Raw genomic sequence first — 11082 nt, 5'->3', positions numbered from 1 at the left:
CTTGTTTTAAAGTAGTATTTCATTGTGTACATGAACCACATTTTCTGTATCCATTCTTTGGTTCAGGGGCATCTGGGTTGTTTCTAGTTTCCAGCTATTATGAATAAAGCTGCTATGAACATAGTGGAGCACGTGTCCTTGTGGTACAATGGAGCATCTTTCATATGCCCAAAAGTGGGATAGCTGGGTCCTGAGGTAGAACTATAGAGTGAAAAATTATAAAGACCATTTTGTGAAATATATGCAGGCTTTTTCTTTGCCCTTAGACCTGAGCAGAAAGAGTGCAGATTCCAGAAAGCGGAACTGGATGTAAGATTTCAGGCCTTTACTGCCACTGCCCTGGGATACATTCAGGGGAGAGCAACATTCCTCAGGCCTCAGGTAGGGGGACCCGCCTATGGGTGGGGAAGGCCCAGGGCAGGAGGACACATTCCTCACCACAGAAAGGGATGCAAGTCATCTGGGTGGTTCCAAGAAGTAGCTAACTTTCCATTGTTCTTGATTGCCCCCCCCCCCCAGGTTTTCCCAGTGTTACAGCCTGCCGATGTTCAAAATTTGTAAAACAACCAATCATGTGTAACCACTCAAAAATGCACCCAATCATGTGTAACCGCGTGAAAATTTCTCCCTTTCCCCACCCTGTGCTATAAGAAAAGCCCCTCAGCTTGCTGGCCTTTTGTCAAAAATTCTGTTCCTGCGTGGATGAGCAGTTTTGACCTTGGCTAGCCAACTTTCCCCAATAAACCTCTGCTGATTGCGTCCAGGTAAAGAAACCATTTCTTGTGATTTTTGGGTGGTAGTGATTTCCTGAGACTTGAGGAAAGGTCTCCCGAGTTTGGAGTTCTTCAGAACTATTCCAAATTTTCTGAGAAACAGCCAAATTGATTTCCAGAGTGGCTGTACAAGTTTGCACTCCCACCGGCAGTGGAGGAGTGTCCCCTGGCCACACATCGTCACCAGCATCTGCTGTCACTTAAGCTCCTAGCAACTGTTACTCATAGTACCCAGAAACCAGAGACAAGCCACATGTCCTGCTACCAAAAGAATGGATGCAGAAAAATGTGGTTCATTTATACAATGAAATACTACTTAAAATCAAGGACATCATGAAGTTTGCAGGCAAATGGATGGACGTAGGGTTGATGAAAATCCACTTGGACTTGAGTTTTACACAGGGTGATAAATATGGACCTATTTGCATTCTTCTACATGCAGACATCCAGTTAGACCAGCACCATTTGTTGAAGATTTTTTTTCCCCATTGTACAGTTTTGCCTTCTTTGTCAAACAAAAATCAAGTGTCTTTAGCTGTGTGGGTTTATTTCAGGATCTTTGATTTGATTCCATTGATCAATCTGTCTGTTTCTGGTCAAAGTATCACTATTTCTCAGATGATATGATAATATACATAAGTGACCCCAAAAATTCTACCAGAGACTCCCTGCAGCTGATAAACAACTTCAGCAAAGTGGTTACATACAAAATTAAGTAAAAAATAAAATCAGTAGCTCTCCTTTATACAAATGATAAACAGGTTGAGAAAGAAATCAGGGAAATATCACATTCACAACAGCCAGAAATAATATAAAATATTTTGATGTAACTCTAACCAAGCAAGTAAAGAACCTGTATGACAAGAACTTCAAGTCTTTGAAGAAGAAAACTGAAGAAGCTATCAGAAGATGGAAAGATCTCCCATACTCATGGGTCAGTAGGATTAATGTCGTGAAAGTGGACATCCTACCAAAAGCAAGCTACAGATTCAATGCAGTCCTCATCAAAACTCCAACACAATTCTTAACAGATCTTGAGGAAAAAATTCCCAATTTCATATGGAAAAATAAAATACCCAAGATAGCTGAAAACAATCCTATATAATAAACGAACTTCTGGAAATATCACCATTCCTGATTTGAAGCAGTACTACAGAGCAATAGTATTTACTTACTTTCTCTCTCTCTCTCTCTCTCTCTCTCTCTCTCTCTCTCTTTTCTTTCTTTCTTTTTTTTTTTTTTTTTGACAGGGTTTCTCTGTGTAGCCCTGGCTGTCCTGGAACTCACTCTGTAGACCAGGCTGGCCTCGAACTCAGAAATCCGCCTGCCTCTGCCTCCCAAGTGCTGGGATTAAAGGCGTGCGCCACCACCACCCTGCGTATTTACTTACTTTTTAAAGATTTTTGTAGTGTGTGTGTGTGTGTGTGTGTGTGTGTGTGTGTGTGTGTGTGCTTAGATTACCACAGATGTCAGAGATATTGGATTTCCCTAGAGCTAAAGTTATAGGTGGCTGTGTGAAGTGTTTATAAAAAGATAAAGAGATAAAGGGAGTATGTTCTGTGGGTGTGTAGAGAGGTATGGGGAAGGGGATGTCTCAGCAGGCCCATGTAGAGGCATCTCTTCCTGTGAGGGGCCAGTCACACACTGGTATAGTATAGAATAGAGTTTATTGAGGGCATGGGGAGGGGAGCCAGGAGGGTAGTAGAGTCAGAGAGAGAGAGAGAGAGAGAGAGAGAGAGAGAGAGAGAGAAGCAGAGGAGTAGAGAAGTAGAGGCCGGCCATGACCACTTAGAGAGAGAGAGGAAGAGAAGGGGGGAGGGGACAGAGAAGCAAGAGAGTAAGAGGGTAAGAGTAAGAGATTAAGAGAGTAAGAGAGAAAGGAGGTGGCAAGCAGCCCGTTTTATAGTGGGCCAGGCCTACCTGGCTGTAGCTAGGTAACTGTGGGTAGGAGCATACCTGGCTGTTGCCAGGTAACTGTGGAGGTGGTCTTTAGACAGAATACTAACACTGTGAGCCACCCAGTGTGGCAGTGTGGATGCTGGGAATCTAACTAATGCCATTTACATACATACTGCTTTGGTATGGTCTCTTAACTGCTGAGTCATCTTTCACAATTCCTCTGTTATTATTCTAATGTCCTAAACATAAAAGGCTTGCAAAATTGAATGAACTATGTATCATTTTAAGTGTTACATTAAAATTAGAGGAGTGGCCAGACAGGTCAGTGGATAGAGGTGCTTGCTGTCGAACCTGATGACCTAAGTCCTGTTCCCTGAATCCATGGTGGAAGGAAAGAATCAGCTCCTACAGGCTACCCTCAAACTCTCACACGTGATGTTATGCATGTGTGCTCATTGGTACACACACACACATATTCAAATACACTATATATATACACATACACATATATGCACACTATGTATGTGACATATATACACACAATCATACTCACACATGCATACATACACACTGACATATTTATACAAACACACACACACACACACACACACACACACACACACACAAACATGGCAGGGGGCACTTTCAGAAAAAAAAGAACCTAAGCAAACTGAAGGGAAATCCTCCTTTGGTCACATATTAAGGCACAATAGGTTACATTTGTAGGAGCCAGTAGTCTGAACTGAACTCATGCCCAGGCTCAACAGACAAAAGCAAAGAGAAGCTACTGGGACAGAAGTCCCACACCAACAGGCCTAAACTAAGCCCTTTATCTGACCTTCTGAGAAACAAGGAGAGGGAGAGACAGCAGCCGGATCCTCAGAGGCAGTATTAAGACGAGCATGAAGAAGTCTCTCCCGTAACCTTAAGAGGAAAGTAAGTTTGCAAGGCTCAGATTTGTTCTTTCCACCTTCCCTAGCCTCTTCCCTAGCCAATGCCCATTCAGCCCATTAGAATATACTTTTATTTTACACTGTGTATAAATTGCTTGATTCTTGAAACTGCCAATAAAAGATACTTTAGGCTAAATTTGTTGTAATTTGTCTTTTGATAGACATTCTGTCTGAAGGGGGGAGGGCACCCCTGTTGACTCTGGTAGCTGGTGCCAGCTCGAGAAAAGAACTTAAATCAAGAGCAGAAAAGGAAGCCTAGAGGCTTGTGACCCTCATCTATTGGAAATGATGCCATCCAAACACAGCAGTGCAGGCCTATCGTCCGGGATACTCAGAGGGCTCAGGCAGGAGGGTCAAAATTTCAAAGTTGATGTGGGCCACAGAGTGAGTTTAAAGCCAGTCAACAAACTCAGCAAAAGCAAAGAACAAAAGGAAGGCTGGGGATATAGCTCAGTGGTCCTGTGCCTGCTTACAGGGTAGTAACTACTAAGTCCTTGGTTCAATTTCCAGTAGCACAGGGATTGGGAGAGAGAAGTCAGATGTGTGGTCTGATTTTTTTGGGGTGAATTAATGCTAATCCAAAGGTAGAGAACAGGAACCACAAACCCAGAGGTGCAGGTTGGCTTTTGTCGTGAGCAGACACCATGACTAAGGCAACTCTTATAAGGACAACATTTAATTGAGGCTGGCTTATAGGTTCAGAGCTTCAGTCCATTATCCTCAAGGCAGCATGGCAGAGTCCAGGCACACATGGTGCAGGAGGAGCTGAGAGTTCTACATCTTCATCTGAAGGCTGCTGGGAGAAAACTGGCTTCCAGGCAGCTAGGATGAGGGTCTTAAAGCTCACACCCACAGTGACGAACCTACTCCAACAGGGCCACACCTCCTAATAGTGCCACTCCCTGGGCTAGGCATATTCGAACCACCACAGCTTCCAGCACAGAACACAAGGCCCACACTTTTTCTCTTCAATTATTAGTTCTTGGTCACTGGTAGAAAATTTTTCCAAGGTTCTCATGATAGACCCACCCTTGCATATAGCTTCTGGACAGGGTATTGTGGACTGTCGAGATTTTTTATGTCTTCATAAGTATTATATTATGAGGCTGGAAGAATCCCTGCAGGGACATGATAACTACACACGGGCTTTAACTACATCCAACTTTTATTATTATTAAATCTGTTTCCCCTAAGTCTGTCGTTTGCAAGTCTGGTTACCATATCTTTGTTTTCATTCAAGCTCACAGTGAAAAATATTTGAATAAGCCTGGGTCGTGGAGAAAGGCCTCACACAAATGATTAAGAATTTTTCCATTGAGCTGACACTGCCCCACTGATTATTCCATGGTGTTTGGGGAAGTTATTTCCTGATTCCTTCCCTTTGTATCCCTACTTTGCCCCTGAGGTCACCTAACCTCCATTTATGGACTTGACCTCATATTCATGCAGGAACAATACTAGGAATTGGATGGTCTCCACATACAACTCTAGAATTCAGCCTTGGGTCATGACTCCTCCAAGAGAACACTGGCCCTCATGCAAGAGATAACAACCAAGTTCTTGCCCCAGGGGCTCTCTAAATTACTCTGTCCATAAATATTTTTTTAAATCTATGTTATCTTATGGCTGGAGCACACTAAAGGGTATTTAATCTTGAGGTCTTTTAATGTACCCCCTGGGTACATTGTAACCCCCTGGGTTACAAACAGTAGTTCTCAACCTGTGGGTCATGCATGACCTCTTTGGGGATCGACTGTGACTCTCAGGAAACACAGATGTTTACATTACGTTTCATAACAGTAGCAAAACTACAGTTATGACATAGCAGTGAAAATCATTTTATGGTCATGGTCACCACAGCATGAGGGACTGTATTAAAAGGGTTACAGCACTAGGGAGGTTGAGAACCACTACATTAGAAGCCTGTAATGTGGTGGTTCTTCTGTCAACTGGCTTGCCCTGCCCTTTCATTATTTGTACCTGATTTTAGTCACACTATCTATATTTGTGGTCTGTCCCAACATTGTTATTAAGCCCTGCTCCTCCATCCCTCTTTATTTTGTGGTCTACTACCTATTGGGATCTGTCATATCATACTATACTATATATATTATGTATATATACTGTATATACTATATATACAGTATATACACATATATACAGTATATACACATGTATATATACTGTATATACTATATATAGTATATATACATATACACTATATGTGTGTATATATATGTATATATATACTATTTATGTGTATACTATAAATATATATACAGTATATATAGTATGTATATACACTATACATACTATACTATATGTATATATATTATATACTATATACTCTATATATTATATTATATATGTATATACATATGTATTATATAGTATATATATAGGCCTATAATAAATAATTATAGGAATGCCAGTGTTCTCCTAGCCTTACTTTGCGATGAACACATAAAAACAAAGAACAAGTCTTATTCTATATATCTAACTTTGACCATTGACTTCCTGTTCAACTGTTGGCCTCTTGTAGTCACCAGTCACCTCTCCGTATGCAGCTTGTGCTATAATGATAATAATAACAATAATAACAATAATAATAATAATTGTAATTCTATGTATGTATACAGTACATACAAATGATGCATAATTTGTGAGTATGATGTAGAATAATTTGGTCAATTATCACAGCTTTCAGCTCTAATATGTACTTTTTTTCCCTAGTGAAAAATATCTGCCTTTTACATTTACCTAACAATGTGTTTATTTATTGCTTATTTATTGATTTTTCGAGACAGGGTCTCGTGCTGCCCTCAGCCTTACCAAACTTGCTGCATACATAACTGAGGCTGGCTTTGACATTCCAACCTTCCTGCTTCCACAGGCGCCGGAATTATAGGTGTAGTAGTCAGGGCTCTCGAGAGGAAGGGAATGGATGGAATGAGTGCACACCGCGGAGATTTACTAGATCGTCTTACACCGTATGAACTGTAGCATGACAACAGCTGCCCACACATCCAAGAGGCTAAACAACTGATAGCCGTTCAGCCCAGGAAGCTGAGGCTCCAGCAGCCCATACATAGTGATGGAAGCCTGGAGAGGTCCGTCCACATTGGAAGGCTGAAGGAGGTGGGCTTTGATGGAGTAGATACGAGCCCCAGAAAGAAGACAGGCCACAGAGCACAAGCAACAGCTTTCCCCTCATCTCCTTCCTGTCTGGACTGCCACATGGAGGTGTTGCCCATTGGGTGGGGGTGGGGTGGTGCTTCCTCTCTCAGTGTATCCTTCCAGGAATAACCTCATACCCACCCAAAAATGTGTCTTTCAGTTGACTCTGGATCCTACAGAGTTGACAACCAAGATAACCCGTTACAACGGGAGCTCTAGTTTCTCATAGTCTTACTCAGCAACAAACACATAAAGACAAAGAACAAGCCTTATTCTACATATTTAACTTTGACCTTTGCCTCCTGTTATATATAACAGGGTATATATATATATATATATATATATATATATATATATATATATATATATATATATATATCGTGGCCTCTTCTATGCAGATTGTGCTAAGTTCTGCACACCCTGTCTTTGTGTGCCTTGCTTCCTTTACTTGGTATAACACTCCCCAGGTTCATCCACATTGTCACAAACGACAGAATTTCTTTCTGAGGTTTTGCCACAGAACCTTTCAGATGCAGTGCTTGTCACCCAGTTCTCTCCTCCCCGAGCTTCTGGTCTTTCTTCATCACTACATCTTCCCAACAGTTCCGCATCTTGACTAAAACCATCACAACTCAGGAGGCATTTGATCAGCTGTTTGCTGAAGCTCCACTTTTGATGTCTACTACTTTCCCTGACAAGAAACCTACTGATCCTTCAGAATAAAATGTGTATTTTGGCACGAGTAGTTTTACTGTTTACAAAAATAGATCCTACCTTTTTTTTTTCCCCTCCATATGCCTGTGTATGAGATATTGCTCCATTACCCAGAATGGCTTTACCTGGTTATGGAGAGTTCAGTATCAGTCTTGGGGTGGGGGGGAAGGAGGTTTAAAACAAACTCCAACAATTTAGTCACCAATCTATTAAAAAGAAGACAAGTTTACTATCTAACATAACAAGAAATCTGTGGTGTGGTGGACTCAGGTGGGCATAGTCCATAGCTCAATCTTATTTTCAAAGACTTATCTCGTTGCCTAACTTTTGCTCTGCCGTCTTTACCACAGTAACCATGTCCCAGGGGCTGAGGATCATGCCAACTAAAAGTACTGCTTTTTCCGTTGAGTCGTTTGTTTGTTTGTTTGTTTGTTTTGAGGCAGGGTCTCTCTCTAGTCCTAGCTATCCTGGAGCACATTCTATATACCAAGCTGCCCTCAGACTCACAAAGATCCACCTACCTCTCCTTCCTGAGAACTATGATTAAAGGTGGATACCACTACACGTCGCTAAGTCTTTTAAGAGTGTAGAAACCTTTTCAAAAGCCAACACACACGCACGCATGCACGCACACATGCATGCACGCATGCACACACATGCATTTTATAGCAGGGAACCCAAAAACCAGGCTGGAGATATAGCCCAGTGGTAGAACATTTGCCCTGAGTTCAAGTTCTGGTGTCACAAAAATAGAGTTACAAACAAATCTGCCCACTCCCACCAGCAAGTTTAGATCAATCCCTGAGACCTATAGGGGAAGGATGAGCAAGCCCTTAACACTCGGTCTTTCCCACATAAAGTGAGTGAGGACTCTCAGGTAGGCATTGCATGGACTGCTTCATGGAGCGAGGGACTCATCCCTCATTTAGAAGGTTGAAATATTTTTGAAGACTGTTGCTGATTACAATCCACTCATATAGCGCACATTTTTATTTATTTGAGATAGCCTAAGCAGGGTTGTGTCTAAAACAAGGGTAGATGAAATCACTTCTAAAACATCCAGCCAGCCGCTCAATGGCTGGATGCTGGGCTCATTGTTTTTTTTTTCCCCCACCAGGGGAAATTGCTTGCAGTGGATATCGAGCGTTGAATGCAGAGGCCGCAAAAGCACACAGTTGCTGATCTGAGAGCATGCCCCCACCCACCCCCCACCCCCCGAACAGCACAGTTGTGGAAAAGCAAATCACAGGGATTCTGGCTACAGAGAGCTCACAACCAGGACAAATTCTCAGCATCGCCCACCAGTGTCCCCTCGTAAATAAGCAAACGGGTGCTAGCAATGGACATACAACGTGGGACTAGGAAAGCAAAACCAGTTTAGCTGACTGGTTCCCCCATCCCCTGCTGGAAATGTGCTCTTTTGTGTATTTTGGGTTTAAAGCAGATGATTGTGTTAAATGGGGCAACAAATTAAATGTGCATGTCAGAGCTGCAAAAAGAAGAGTCTTGCAGAAAAGTGGATCTGACTCGTGTCACTGTGTGAGGATATATCACCGCAATGATGTCTGGGGAATGGTTGGAATGATATATGACCCAGATGATTCCACCAGAGGGACTCCTGAGCCCTCAGAATTCAGGAAGGGAGGAGAGGAACTGAGAGAGACAAGGAAGAGAGCAGTTTTGTGACCGTCAAGGTATTTGCACCTGGAGGTCATAACCAGCCGCTGTCCTCTATTTCGTGGCAGGACCAAGAGAGAGAGAAGCGGCTGAGGGCAGGAGGTGCTGCACACAGGGGTGGGGCCGTGACCCTCGCAGCTGAGCAGCCGGTTGAATTTGAGAATTTGAGAAGGAAGAGCTAGAAAAATTTCTAGCTAAAGGTTAGAAACGGGATCAAGTGTCACACACACACACACACACACACACACACACACACACACACACACACACCAGTCTTGATAGAATCCAAGGTGGTCTCAAACCCATGATTTTTCAGGTCTCCCCAGCCCAGGACTGTAGGTGTGTGCTCTTTCTTGCCTTTCTGGTGAAGCACCGGAAGATGTGTTTCCAAGCAGCTGTACTGAGTTTTGAGTGTTAGTGGGATATTTAACTAAAGGTGCCTAGCAGGCCACAGGAAGTAAAATCGAGGTTCAAGAAAAGATGCAGGTTAGAGGAGCAAGTCCAGAGTCATTAGTTGAAAATCACAAGCTAAATTTATGAGGCTGCCCCTAGTCAACCTGCAGTTGTCTCGTTCAGTTCTATTGGGTGGATCTCTTTAGGCATGCCAAGTGTCAGGAACTTTTTAAAAAACGTAGCTGGGTGCTGCGGCAGACTCCTGTAATCCCAGCAGTCAGAGGGGTGGGGCAGGAGGATGACTTTCAGTTCAGTGGAGAGGAATTTGACCCTCAAGCCTGATGTATCTTAATGCTTGCTTTGTATCCTTATTGCCATTGTTAACTGCTGATTTACCTCAGCCTTGATTTAGTTGCGCTATTTTCTGATCTTTTGTTAGTGGGTGCTTATCCCCTTGGCACCATGTGGCGCACTGTATCAGTTTCTTTCTGTCCCTGAGATAAATACCTTGACCATAAGCAGCTTAGAGAGAGGAAGGGTTTGCATTCTCTTAACAGTTTCAAAGTGGGTACCAGCCATCTTAGTGGGGCTAGCACCGCAGCAGGAACCGCAGGAACCTGAGGCTGGCTTGGCAATCAGAAAGCAGAGAGATCACATTTCGGGAAACAGAAAGAACAGGAAGTGGAGTCGGGTTACAAAACCTCAAAGCTTGCCCCCACCCCGTGATCAACTTCCTCTATCAAGACTCCACCTCCTAAAGGTTCTTCCCAAGCAATGACTACAAGGAATCAAACGTTCAAGAACATGAACTGTCTTAGTTACTTTTCTGTTGCTATGACAAAACACCATGACCAAGACAACTTATTTATAAAACAAAAGACTTTAGTTAGGCTTTTGGTTCCAGAGGGTTAGATTTATGATGGACAAGCAAAGGCATGGCAGTATGTGGCTGGAGCCGCAGCTGAGAGCTCACATCTTAATAAGCAAGTAGGAGGCAGAGAGTGCATTGGGAATGTCAGGAGGCATTTAAAACCTCAAGCCCAGCCCCCAGTGACACACTTCCTTCAACAGGGCCACATCTTCCAATCCTTTCTAAACAGTTACACCAACTGGGGACTAAACATTCAAATATATGCGTCTCCAGCAGGGGAGGGGGCATTTTCACTCAACCCCCCCCCCCAACAGGTACTAAGTTTCTGACACATGAAATCTAGGGGCATATTCAAACCACAGCTGTTGTGATTCGTGTTTTTAGAGTTCAGAGAACAACAAATATGAAGCTCTGTTCAGACGGCAGCTGTTAATTATTGGTTTGCTGTTGCTCTTTTCTTTTTGGGATACGGTCTAAGTAGTACTGGGTAGTTTGGAACTCACTATCACTGGGTACCCCAGGCTATCCTTGAACCCACACCCGTCCTCCTGTCTCAGCTTCTGGAGCTATAGGCATGTTGCCTGCATGTGTGTTTGATGTATACATGGAAGACGCCTATGGAATG

The sequence above is a fragment of the Arvicanthis niloticus genome, chromosome 22 (genome assembly GCF_011762505.2).
Source record: "Arvicanthis niloticus isolate mArvNil1 chromosome 22, mArvNil1.pat.X, whole genome shotgun sequence".
NCBI lineage: Eukaryota > Metazoa > Chordata > Mammalia > Rodentia > Muridae > Arvicanthis > Arvicanthis niloticus.
The sequence above is the reverse complement of the archived record's forward strand: the minus strand, read 5'-3'. Positions refer to the sequence as shown.